The sequence below is a fragment of the Phyllobates terribilis genome, unplaced genomic scaffold, assembly GCF_046119375.1.
Source record: "Phyllobates terribilis strain yellow unplaced genomic scaffold, ASM4611937v1 Scaffold_2__4_contigs__length_985480577, whole genome shotgun sequence".
Classification (NCBI taxonomy): domain Eukaryota; kingdom Metazoa; phylum Chordata; class Amphibia; order Anura; family Dendrobatidae; genus Phyllobates; species Phyllobates terribilis.
In genome coordinates, this window is record NW_027362762.1 from 447220727 (window position 1) to 447234938 (window position 14212).

Sequence of the window (14212 nt, forward strand, 5' to 3'; positions counted from 1 at the left end):
ATTCCATTGTTGTATAGTTTAGCCTGACCTTATACCTGTGTATATTTAGTTGTATATCGTGTATCTAGTGTATTATTATAATCAATTACCTCAAGTAATTGTGGGCCTGCCTTTTATTCTGCATAACGAACGCACGTCCGTGTGAGCTCGGCTCAAGCCAAAAACGCTACTCAGGGTTGGTTCCTGACCCGATATAGGCCCATTCACGGACTGGGCGTATATCTAAAATAGGGACTGGTGGCAGCATACCAACTGGGGATTGGGGAAGGCTGGTAGTGACGGTCGGAGGTTCAGATATATATATTCCTGGCGCGGCCAAGGAAGATATATATACCGCCCTCACTACAGAGGGCCCCGATACCCAGTAGGTTACAGGACAGTCTCCCTGGCGACCGCTTATCCTAGGTGCAGTTCCTTGACTGACCTGAGGCTAAGAGGGCGCTAGCGAGTTGTGCTGTGTAGTGACGTTACGGTTTAGTGACGTTGAAGGGATAACACTCTACCGTGTTCCCTGCGCTGGTTGCAGCTACCTGGCACTACTTTCTCTAGGTGCAGTACCTTGACTGACCTGAGAGGTAAAGGGGCGCCAGAGAGCTGCACCCACCGGCCGGCTTTCATCACAGTAATGTTTACTTGTAATTCCATAAATTCCATTTATGACATGTAAATGGAAAATCTAGATTCAGAAACATGTCTTGGTTTTTATAATTTAATGGTGTTTAAATGTTTTCATTTCAATAAAATATACGTGAAAAGATAACATGCTGCATAGATAAAAAGCGCTGCAAGGCAGTCATCTCACGATGGAAGGCTATGTATCATGTTGTATTACAAGTGATCTGCTGTAGAAGGAATGATTTAATTGCTCTATAACATTTCAATTTATTACTGTTGGATCACACAATTTACATATTCATCAATGGGTTCCTGTATAAATTTGCTCATATTGCCTTAACTAAACAAATGGGTAATCACTAGCTGAATGTACTGGATTGCAGCATTTAGCTCATAGTTTGAAAGCCCTGATTTGTTCAAAATGAGAGGAAAATAAACCTAACTGGTGGCCAATTGTACAGTATATCAGATGGCAGTATAATGCGTGTTTCATAAAAACTGCATGTAATAGGTATTAAAATGATGTAAAATGAAAGTTTACCAAAGAAAACATTTAGTGGACAGTAATCCAGATTCTATACACTTGTCATACATGTCTCTGAATTAGCTGAGTGAAAGCCAATATTTATTTTTTATTTCGGTCATTTATATAGTGCCAACATATTCCGCAATACATTAATGACGATGTTGTTAGTGAGCGGGCAATGCTTCTTTGATGAGTGGGGAAGCCATGTAAATGGTTTGGTTGCTTGTAGTGGAAGGCATGGTGAGTTTTTTATAACGATGTGCTGATATAATAGCTCTTTGTGTATAGTGAAAGGACATAAAAAGTTTTGGCGACAGGTTAGTTTCCCACTTAGAAATGGTGGATGGAATGTAAGAACACACATGTGACAATCTAACAACTTTACTCACAGAAAGGCTATGAGTTTAAGGGCTTATACTCATCTGCGACAAAAACGGACAAGTGCAATCCAATAAAAAATCGGATTGCGCTATGACTAATGTTATTCTATGATTCCCTGCTCATCCACAAATTTTTTCTCAGCTCAAATTGAAAAAAATTGCAGCATACTGCGAGAGGCCACGTGTATTGGACAAGACTCGCCAATGCAAGTCAATGTGTGTGAGAAAAAAATTGCATGGCACTCAGACCATGCATGTGCCTTCCAATTTTTACTCACCCATCTTCTAGGAAACCCGACATTTCATCAGCCACGTACAGTAAATTTACAGTGTGACAAGTCAGAATAAAATAGCTAGAATAGATATATATACATAGAATAGATAGATAGAAAGATGTCAGTGACATATATAATTAGTACTGGTGTGTTCAGCTTACTGTACATGTATTTAATTAATAAATGAATACATTTCTCACAAAAATGCCGTGGGATCCCCTGAAATTTTATTAACCAGCAGAGGGAAAGCGGACAGCTGTGGGCTGATGTTTATAGCCTGGGAAGGGGGTAATACCCATGGATCTTCCCAGGCTATTAATATCAGCTGACTGATGTATACTCAGTAAGAACTTTCTCATGGCGCTCTCGCTGACGTCACTGAGGTGAATGGAGTTCATTGGCTCTGTACTCCACTCCCCTTTTTCCCGTCACCAATAGGCACTGATGATGCGCAAGTACGTGCAGCTCAGTGTCTCCTGGATAGCCGGCTGAATGCTCGCATCATGCAAACATTCAGCCTGCCATCTAGATGTAGATTTGACGTGTCCCTGGACAAATGGTTTATCTACTCATCGGACAGGTGAGGAATGTGGTTGTTTATTATTTTTTGTCTTTTACAGGAAACATTGGCTTCAGTGGATTAGGCGTAAAGGTAAGTAAAAATGTTTGTTTTTTATTTTAATTTCAATAAAGGGGTCTGTGTCATTATTTCAAATAATGGACTTTATTCTTGGTGATTTTTATTTACAATTTCACTATGGGGTTAGTAATGGGGACGTCTTATAGATGCCTCTCCATTACCAACCCCTGGGCTTGATGTCAGCTGCTAAAACTATACTTTGGCCTAAATTATGTCCCACATGTTGAATTTGACATAAATTAACAATTGCCTTTTCCAATGACAAATTTGAAGTCAATGCATTTATAATTCCAAAATTGTAATTGGTCTGGATAGAATACTGAGCTGTGTATAACTCCACCCACACGCCTGATTGGCAGCTTCCTGTATACACTGTACATTTCCAGTAAGCAGCCAATCAGTGGCAGTGGCGGGATTACACAGATAAACTGGTCTGGTTTACATGTGACAACTAGTCTGGCAATGATCATCTGCTGCTGATAAAACACTGAATGTGGGGATTTATGACTTCCGGGTCAGGCCCTGGCTGAGAGGCGCACCGCAGCAGTAAAACCCCGGTGAGTGGTATGACAGGGGAGATTCAGGAGATATCCAAAATGGCCACCAATGAAGATTCTCAGTGTGCCTTGCTGTTATTACAGATGCCAGCACAGGAGCCAAGAGGGGAGGAACTGTGTACAGACTCCCAGCAGGAGATGGGGGTGAGAGAAGATGGGAGAGGACAGAGAGAGTCTGGCCAGCTAATGGGAGAGATGCAGGCAGACTTCAGCAGTATAAACTACAAAGAACTTACTGAATCAGTAATCGAACACCTCACCTCACAGATAACAGTTTTCCTTGAGAATGCAATGAAACAGACGCTGATGGGTCTTAAAGAAGACATCTCACAACATGAAGTGTGAATAGAGGAGGCAGAAGGCAGAATTGGGTGCCTGGAGGATATAAATGAACAGGCTGATAAAGACATCAGTTTACTGCAGAAGCAAGTTCATATTTTGGTAGATCGCATTGAAGATCTTGAAAACAGATCACGTAGGAATAATTTTAGGGTCGTTGGACTCCCGGAGACTATCAAGCCCAGACAACTTCAGAGAATATTTGAAGATGATTTACCAGAGGCTCTGGGAATAACCTCTCACAGGAGGGTAGAAAGGGCGCACCGAATAGGCCCTCAAAGGCCGAACAATACGCCAGAGACAAACCAGAGACCAAGGCAAGCAATAGCCAAGTACTTGGACTTTAACGATAAGGAAAACATTCTGCGAGCGTTTAGACGTCGAAGAGAGCCGTTAACTTTTCAAGGACACAAAATTATCATTTTCAATGACTATTCTGTGGAGGTTAATAAACGGCGCAGAATGTTCATTGACTGTTGTTCTAGACTATTTAAAAATCATATACAGTTCCAATTACTGTACCCGGCCATATTGAAAGTAAGGCACACAGATGGCTCAACAAAAAGCTTTCAAAATCCGAAGGATGCAGAAGAGTACATATCGAAGCTGCTGAGGAAAAACGGACAAGATGAAACAGAGGTCGGAACATCGCCGAAGCAGGGGAAAAAAGCAGAACAAAGTACAGAGAGAGAAGAGGAATCCGAAAATTGGAGGATGAGCCCACAGACCCAAAGGCAAAGAACACCCAGACATCACAAGATAATCCAGGAAGTGGATATTGAAGCAGATAAGTAATACACTATGGAGGGGATAAAGCAGGGAGAAGGACACTTTAATAAGACTGGCGACCCAAGGACTCTCCTATTTGTAGTCACTTGAGGGGGTCAGCTACTTAAAGAACTTAGAGGTGGTTTAACGAAAGAAATATTGCCGGGGAGGAGCTTGTGGGGGAATAAGCCAGAAAAAGGAAGTCACAGAAAAATGCTATTGAGTGATTGTTTGTTGTTGGTTGTTAACTTGTTTTTTGTTCAAAGGGGAGACATGCAGGAACACAATGTAAGTCAGAACAAAATTGTGATTATTTGGTGTGAGCACCCAACATATAATCAAAAATGAAAATATCATAGTATGCACATTGTATCATGGAATGTAAAGGGGCTTAGAGCCCCGACTAAAAGAATGATGGTTCTGCGACATTTAAAGAAACTAGAAGCAGATATTGCATTATTGTAGGAAACGCATTTGAGAAATGAAGATATGTTTAGGATGAAAAAATTGTGGGTGGGAGAGGTGTATGGTTCAGAGGGGGTGGGAAGAAAGGCAGGTGTTCTAATATTGCTGCACAAAAATCTACCGTACAAAATAACGCAGGTAGAACGGGATACAGATGGAAGGTACATAATGCTAAAGCTAGAAAGAAATGAGGAAGAAATTGGTGTAATCAATATATATGCGCCCAACACAGACCAAAAACCTTTTTTTGAACAACTACGTTTTAAGATATTACAAAACACAACAAAGAACATGATAGTAGGAGGAGATTACAACAACACACACTATAGAGGAAGATCGATTGAGTCACGTGAGGACAAGAGGGGAAAAAGCTAGTGGGAAATCAACTCTATTGGCAGAGTTAATAGAGGACACAGATTTGTCGGGTATTTGGAGGTTGGAATCACCCAATGAACGAGAATTTACACACTTTTCCCACCCACATCAAACTTGGTCTAGAATTGACTATATATTGGTGAGTAGAGGGCTACTAGACAGATGCAAAAAGTCAAAAATTGAGGAAATGGTGATTTCGGATCATGCGCCAATCTCTCTAAATTTAATTGAGCAATATCCAAGGGGAACGGACTACATATGGAGATTCTCATCGTTTCTTCTTGGAGACGAGCGATTTAAAGTGATATTACAGCAATGGTGGGAGGAGTATTCTTACCACAATTCGGTGGATGGTCTGAAACCACAAACATACTGGAAAGCAGTCCTGAGAGGGAAACTAATAGCGTATGTGCATACATTAAAAAAACAAACAAACACTAAATATGAGGAATTTAGTAGGAAATTAAGGGAGAAATGCTTGCACTTTCAACAACAAAAAACAGCTAAAAATAGGGATGAATGGAGGGAGGCCAAAAGGGATTTTGACATATGTGCGGAAAAAAAAGAATTATTTAGAAAGACGCAAATGGAAATAGAGTTGAGGAGATATGGAGATAAAGCAGGAAAGCTATTAGCAAACTTGGCAAAGGGCAAGAAGGGAAAGAGTAATATCTTAAAGCTTAAGACTAGAGAGGGTTTAATGGTGGATAACCCTAGGGAAATAAACTCAACCCTGCGGGAGTATTATGCTAACTTATATTTATAAGAGGCCAAGGGCACAAGTAGGGGTGAGGACTTTCTAAAAAAAATTAACATACCTTGTGTCTCAGAGCCACAGTTAAATATGCTAAATGCTCCCATTACAGAGGAGGAAGTGAAGAGTACCATTGGGGGATTGCCAGCTGGAAAAGCACCTGGGCCGGATGGGTTCACGGGCGATTTTTATAAGGTCATGTCCCAACAAATAACCCCTACTTTGACTGCATGGTATAATGAATTGTTACAGGGGGGGGGGGGTCTGTTGGTGGGCACTAATGTGGCTCATATTAGCTTAATACCAAAAGAAGGGAAAAATGTGGAGGACCCAGCATCTTATAGACCTATATCCTTGATAAATCAAGATGTTAAAATAATATCCAGCTCATGGCAAACAGATTAGCAGAGATACTCCCAACATTAGTAACACCCGCACAGGTGGGCTTTGTGAAAGGTAGGAGTGCAGTTACAAATGTAAGACGTACATTGTTAGTCATAGATGCAATAAATAAAGAAGAAAACAGTCGAGGTAAGCCGGCTCTGGTTACACTAGACGCAGAGAAGGCCTTTGATAAGGTGAAGTGGAGCTGGGTAGGTCAAGTTTTGGACAAAATTGGGCTTGTGGGAAACTTCAGAAATGTTATAAACGCCCAATATGCTAACCCCGCAGCAAGAATTCAAACCCCAGGTCATTTATCGGCAAATTTCCCTCTTGAAAAGGGGACACGTCAGGGATGTCCTTTGTCCCTGCTAATGTTTGATCTGGCATTAGAATCCCTTGCGCGATACCTAGAACAACATGAAGTTTATGAAGGGATACCAATAGGGGGCATTAAGCTTAAGGCCTCGTATTTCGCAGACGATATCATACTTTACATGGCTGAGGTGGCAAGAGATCTGCCAGGGGTCCTGGATCTTATGGAAAATTTTGGTAGGTATTCGGGATTCACTCTAAATAAAAGCAAATGCCAAATTCTCCACTTAACAAATAGAGACAGAAGTAGTATGGTGGAAAAGGAAATGTGCAGTATTTCAATATCCAAAACACATATAACATATCTGGGTATCAAGCTGGGGAGAAAACCAGAGTCAATATATAACTTAAACTTTCCTCCAGTCATCTCCAAAATTCAACAGGAATTAGAAAGGTGGCAAAATTTGCCTTTGAGTCTATTGGGCAGGATTCACCTTTTAAAAATGATGAGTTTTCGGAAACTCATGTATCCACTGCAGACCATTCCTGTTCTCCTAAAACATGTAGATGTGCAGAAAGTATACTCGGCTATTAGGAAATTTATATGGAGAGGTCGAAGACCCCGTATAAAACTGAATACACTGATGGCTTCCAGGGAAGAGGGAGGGGTAAACTTGCCAGACATAAGAGGATATAATCTAGCATGTATTTCCCGTCACATAGTAGATTGGTTTAAAGACACTAGTGGGTTCTCTGATACGGTCCTGGAAAAATCGTATGCATACCCGTGGAACTTAGTCGCCTTATTACACACGCCACAAAGCCTAATGCCTAAAAAAATAAAAAACTCAATAGTGTTTCGGGATACAATAGCTACATGGAAGGAACTTAGGAGAAAACGTAAATTATCATGGAGAATATGGGGAAATCCTGTGTTCCAACAAATAGCAGAGAACAAACTATTTCAGGAATGGAGGGTGAGGGGGATCCATAAAATAGCTAATCTACTACATGAAGAAGAAAATAGGTGGCTGAGTAGGGAAGAGATAATATTAAAATTCAAGCTAAGTGAACAACAATTCCTACAATTCGGACAAATAAAAGGGACAATTATGACGCATTTGATAAATGTGAGTGAAGAGACGAGAAGGAATGCAATGGATAATCTATTATTTGACCGAACAGGTACATGCAATATATCCGCAATATACAGAAATCTGAAAGGCATCCTTGGAAAAATAGACATAGAGAAAACATTCAAATCCTGGGCCAAACAAATAGAGGGTGAGGAAATCGGGGAAAAAATGCTGGCGGGTTGGCAGGCAGTACGGAAAAACATCTTAAGTGAGGTTTGGAGAGACACACAATTTAGGATTTTGCACAGAGCTGTACTGGCCTTCAACATACCAGTATCTAGAACAATGAGGGATCGTCTGGTACATTGTCCAAAATGCAAACTCGGAAAATCTGATCTGTTACATGGACTCTGGGGATGCCCTAAAGTACAGGAATTCTGGGAAGATATAAAACATATGATGGAAAATATAGGTATTGGGAACATATCATTGCACCCATTACCATTCCTCTTCCATTACTGGAAAGGAGAAGAAGCCCCACAACAAAAAGGAAAGGACACATTAACTCCAATGTTCCACTTAATTTGTATGATAGCCAAAAGAAGCCTATTAAAGGATTGGTTGAGCGATTCCATTCCAAATCGGAAAGTTATAATGGGACAAATGAAAACTTTGTTTCACTTAGAATGGTTGGAAGCCGAGAGTAACAAGGAAAAGAGTATAAAATCGCTCATAATAAAATGGAAAAGCTTCTTACTTAGACATTACACAAACAAAGAACTTCAGGAAATTATGAAACCCTTTGAACAGACCAGTTGGTACATACTGGAAGACTTGGGTGGAACATTGGGGAAGTTGAAAATAGTTGATCTGAATGTTGATGGAAAAGGTGGAAAGGATACAGGTTAAGACGTAGTATAAAATATGGATACAGACTAAATATTCAGTAATGTTTAAGGGATTAAGAAGAAGACGAAAAGAAAGGAGAGGTGCACACAAGAAATATACAAGTGTTTCCTGCATGTTGGGGAAGAGGGAGGGCAATGGGGAGGGTTTTTTTTTTTTTCTTTCTTCAATGTTTACTTTGTACTTAGACCATACAATTAGTAAGGTGATAATCAAAACTGAAATGATGAATACTTAAGCTAAGAATAATGCATTGGAATGTACATTTACATACTTATGTTATATGTTAAAAATCAATAAAAATTATTATTTAAAAAAAAAACACTGAATGTAATTAAATCACTTCATGCGAGTACTGGTTAAAAAAAGATCCACAGAAACGCTTTCTCAAGAGCCCCACACTTGCAGCCTAGTTATGGAGCCAGAATATTTACAGTTAATAGGATTTGAAACAGGATCCAACCTTTTGCAATATATGGTGTAAGATTTGCCTCAAAATTGTCCAAAACATTGGAGTCTATATTTTCACAATGTTTTTTTATAGAAAAAAAAGTTCTCTCCTCAAGCTGAGCAAGTGACACTGTAGTATCCCACAAAGGGGCCATCTCCATGGGATATTGGGTGTATAGTGTGTTCTATGCAAATACTGTGATTTCTGTGTAAACTGTATGTTGTAACATATTGTGAGAACTGCTGACAGGCAGCAGTCAAAAGTTTAATCTTCCCTCACAGAGGTTTATCCATGTGACACAGCTCTGCTTGGTATGCAGGAGCTTCTGGAACAAACTCCCCTGGGCTGTCAATGACTGCAGCTGTAAGAGTTACATGAGAGTCGGAGTATCTAACTCTTGTGTGGTAGTAAGAATTGAGCCGTGTGTAAAAGATCAGCCATTATGTGAGCGGAATGCAGATTGCAGGAGGAGTTTTCTCCCCTCGACTGTTTGGTATAGAAGGCTCCAATAAAAGAAGGTCAGCTGACAGCTTTCATATTAGGAAGATTCTTATTACACCTCTAGAAGAAAAAGCTATCTTAGGCTATGTACGCACATTCAGGATTTTAAGCAGAAATTTCCTGAGCATTTCTGCATTTCCTTGGCATGAAAACTGCTGCGGAAAAAACGTGCCATTTTGCAGCATTTTTGGCACGTTTTTTAAAGCGTTTTTGTACATCAATGAATGATTTTTGGAGCTAAATAAATTTATTTGGTGGGACCTTGCTTTAACCCTTGGATTACCCTCAGAACTGGGGTGAGTATATTGGTTAATTTAATGATTAAATAATGTGTCTGTTGTATTTCAAATAAAGTGTTTACTCTGTGTCTGTGTGTTTATTTAACTCTTTACTTTAATTAGGTTTGGTGATGAAAGGGTCTGATTGACACCTTGTCATCACCAAACAAAAGAGCTTGGTGTCAGCTAATCCCATTCACCTAATCTTCATTAGCATTTCTATTCATGTACTTTCTGGGGCAGCTGCTATTTTTAGCCTAGGAAGGTGCCATTAGGTAAACATGGTCCCTGGCTGTTATAACAGCTCACAGCTTTTTCATTAGCTGCCTCATCCCCATGAACAGCAACAAGCAGCGCTTTGGGAGCAGCATATTTTTGTTGTGTCCAAAACGCTGTGTTCTAATGCCGCACTTTTGTTGTTGGTACATGTGAATCCACCCCATATAATGACACTTCCATCATTCAAAATCTGCAGTGGAGACTAGCGTGTCCGCTACAGAAATTGACATGCTGCTGGTGAGTTTATGTACGTGCGTGGCCACGATCAGGAACCGCTGCAGGTTAGACGCTGCTTGTTTATAGAGCATCAAACCCACAGCGCCAAGATGTTACAGCATAGCGGATGGGATCTCAAGAAATCCCATGTCCACTATGCGTGCATCAGATGCTGCAAATCACCCGTGGACACTGACATGCTGCGTGTCTTTCAGGACCGCAGCATGTCAAATTCTCTTGTGGAGTTGCTTGTCTCTCCAACATAAATTTGACCACTAGAAAGTATAGAATGTGGTAAATCTGCATGGTTCAGTGAACACATGTGGATTCACGTGCGTTCAATAGAATGCAACATTTTGGACGCAGTAAAAAATATGCATCCAAAGAGCTGCAATGTCCGGATCGTGGGCACAAAGACTAAAATTAAAAAAAAAAAATGGCGTGGGCTCCCACGTCATTTTTATAACCAGCAGAGGGAAAGCCGACCGCTGCGGGCTAATATTAGTAGCCGGGGAAGGGGCCATTAGCCAACAATGTTTCCTAGCTATTAATATAAGCCCACAGCTGTTTGCTTAGCCTTTACTGGCTTGATTTCAGGGGGACCACAGAAAAAAATTGACGTAGGGTCCCCCTATAAAATCTAACCAGAAAAGGCTAGACCGACAGCTGTGGGCTGATATTAATAGCCAGTGAAGGGGCCATTGATACTAGCCCCCTCCGCCGCTATTAATATCACCCCTGAGCAGTCCCAGAAATGGCGCATCCATAAGATGCGACAAATCTGGCACTTAGCCTCTGCTCTTCCCACTGCCCTGTAGCGGTGGCGAGTGGGGTAATGGGGTTGAGATTCACGTCAGCCTTGTGTTGGCGGTTGATGTGAAGCCCAGGTTAGTAATGGAGGGCGTCTATAAGACGCCCCCATTACTAACCGCGTAGTAAAGTGGTCGCCGCTTTTTCAATAAATACACGACCAGAATAAAGTATTTTAATGAAATAAAAAACATGCAGTTTTAATTTTTTTTTTTATTATTCTCTCAGTCCCCGAATCCCTCGATCTTCTGAAAGAAAAGTAAAAAAACAAATAACCATATTCCTCACCTGTCCTCTGTCACAACGTAGTCTACGATTACCACCAACTATTGTCCTTCGGTGATCCGGGCCACTTCTACAGCAGTGACATCAGCAATCACTGATGTCACTGCTGTAGAAGACAGCACTGAGTACTGACAGGTGTGTCAAATCACTCCTGTCAGTATACATTGCTGCTGGAGTGAGGTCACTGGGATTCGTCAGCTGAAGATCAGCTGATCTGCTCCGGTGAGCTTACCACCAGTACTGGTGGGAAAATTCTTGAGAATGTTCCCACGGTGAGGTCACGTGAGTGATCACTTGATCGCTCACGTGACTGCAGGTCCTGGCAGCACGCTCGCTCCCAGCAGTGTACCGCCGGCTGCGGGCTGAAGACATCGCCGGGGACTAGGAGGACACCGGGGGTGCCGGACAGGTGAATATAGTGTTTTTTTTTTACATTTTTACTTTTTTAAAAATTTCTTTACCCCTGGGGGCATGCCGGCTCGGCTGAGAAGAGTACTGCTCCACCCAGCCGCGTCGCTCTCGCTGTTATCAGCGGGAGCGGCGGTCTGATGAGAGGAGTAGTAGTCCCCCTCTGCTGACCCGGGTACCGCCTGCAGCGCGTTTCCGCCTCAAATTCACGCCCATTGGCTTTAATTGAAACGAAGCAAATCTGCAGGTATAGATATTATACCTGTGAATTTGCTGCGGTTCTATAGACTTCAATGGGCGCGAATTTGCGGCAGAAACGCAAGCACAATGGACATGCTGCTTTTTTTCCCGCAATGGTAATACTGAGCGGAAATTTCCGCATCATGTGCACAACACATCAGGATTACCATTGCAATACCAGGCAGACAGATTACATAGCATGTTCGCTGCCTTTCTGAAAAACCGTGGCAAAAACGCATTAAATACGCTACGTGTGCACATAGCCTCATTTGCAGAATCAAAGCTCATCCCTAAGGAAGGAATACACTGCCTGTCTGCATGTATGAGTCAATCTTCAACTCTGAGTGTAAACCTGAACAACAATTACCTACTTTGTATATAATTACTTGCCACTTTATCATTAGTAAAGAGACTGTCGTTTTCAAGTTAACACTGCTTCTTTATGATTGGGGATTAGTTGCACAAACCACTATCATCCTCTACTTAAAGAGGCAGCTACTGTGCCGATCATCATTCTCCACATTACCCATTCTATTGTGCGCAAATTTTGGATTCACCATCAGCCCTATGTCCAGGAGCCCATCTCAAACGGTCTGATATGCATCTGGCGCAGCGACAAACTATTTCCCACTGTTGTATCCCTTTTCTTTTTATATATTGTGGAACTTTGTGTGTGTATTTGAAGAGGTAATAACTTAGCCACAACCTGCTTGAGCCTACGGCAGTATATAACCTCAGTATTAACAATATAAATCAGCTGAGAGGAAAACTCTTAAAACATAACTTTTATTTAATCCTTAAAAATTACTTTTTACCTCCAATGTCCAATATAAATCAATCATACACCCCTATTACAAACCAAATATCACGACCAACCCCTCGTATAGTAGAGAGGGCCAACAAAAATTAATTTGGACCTGATAAATATATTTTCTCTTAAAGCAAACCTTGTTAAGGATATAAAACATAGAAGCAGGACACTATGTAAACTTCTTACATGACATGTTGGGGAAAACTAGCAGTATTAATCCCAACTGGTACATATATAGCTTAAACATAGTGATATAAAATTTTTAACAATATGTGTGGATCTCACCCATTTTCTTATCTGTGGGCATCCTCCAGGTTTTTTTTCTCGCTCTCCAATTCAGTTGTTTCATATCACCGAGAATAAATCTACCCTGTCGTGCCCCTGATAATTGCTCCCGCCCTGACAAGGGCAGTACCCAAGTGTATCTATTACCCCACAAGATAATGCCTCCCGACGTGTTTCTTCCTCCTCAAAGAGGATTCATCAGGGGAGTGTGACTCGTATCTTGGGGAGCACTACAAAAAAGTGACTAAGTGCTATAAAGTGCTATGCTGTTTAAAAATATCATCTAATGGACCTCACAATTGTGAGCGTCTATTTCTTGTGGTACAGAGTGCACTTTTGAAGGTGGTAACAGCACTCTGTACCACAAAAAAATGTTGTGAAATGATCTCACCACTAAGCCAGAATTAAGCAGTATATGAAAAACTCTAAAGCCATGTTCACATGTTGGAGTAACATTGCATTTTCCGACATGGCCAAGTTTTTGCATTTTCATTTTTTCCTTACGGTTTTCTAAGAGCCATAAGTTTTTTTTATTTTTCTGTCCACATGGATGGATGAGGGCTTATTTTTTGCAGGACGAGTTGTACTTTAGAATTACTACATTCATTTTACCACCTAATGCACTGGAAAATGGAAAAATGTACCAAATGCATTGAAATTACAAAGAAAAAGCAATTCTGTCATTGTTTTTTTGGGAATTGTTCTTATGGTGTAAAAGTGATCTGGCAATATGATCATCATCAGTATGATTACAGCATGGTGAAAAAAATCAGAAACTTGTAAAAAAAAATTTTTTTAGATTGTGTCACCATTTTTTGAAATTTGTGAGGCAATACAATGTTTTTATTTTTACCATTTTGAGATAGATATCCCTTTTTGACCTCTTCTTACAGCATTTTTTTGCAATTTTGCGGCAGCCAAAAAAATAAAATGTTGGTGTTTTTAATTTTTTTTCTGTTTATGGTGTTTAGCGATTAAATTAATGAATTTTTGATTTTGATAGATTGGACTTTTATGGAAATGGCAATATTTTATATATATATATATATATATATATATATATATATATATATATACAGTACAGACCAAAAGTTTGGACACACCTTCTCATTTAAAGATTTTTCTGTATTTTCATGGCTATGAAGATTGTACATTCACACTGAAGGCATCAAAACTATGAATTAACACATGTGGAATTATATACTTAACAAAAAAGTGTGAAACAACTGAAAATATGTCTTATATTCTAGGTTCTTCAAAGTAGCCACCTTTTGCT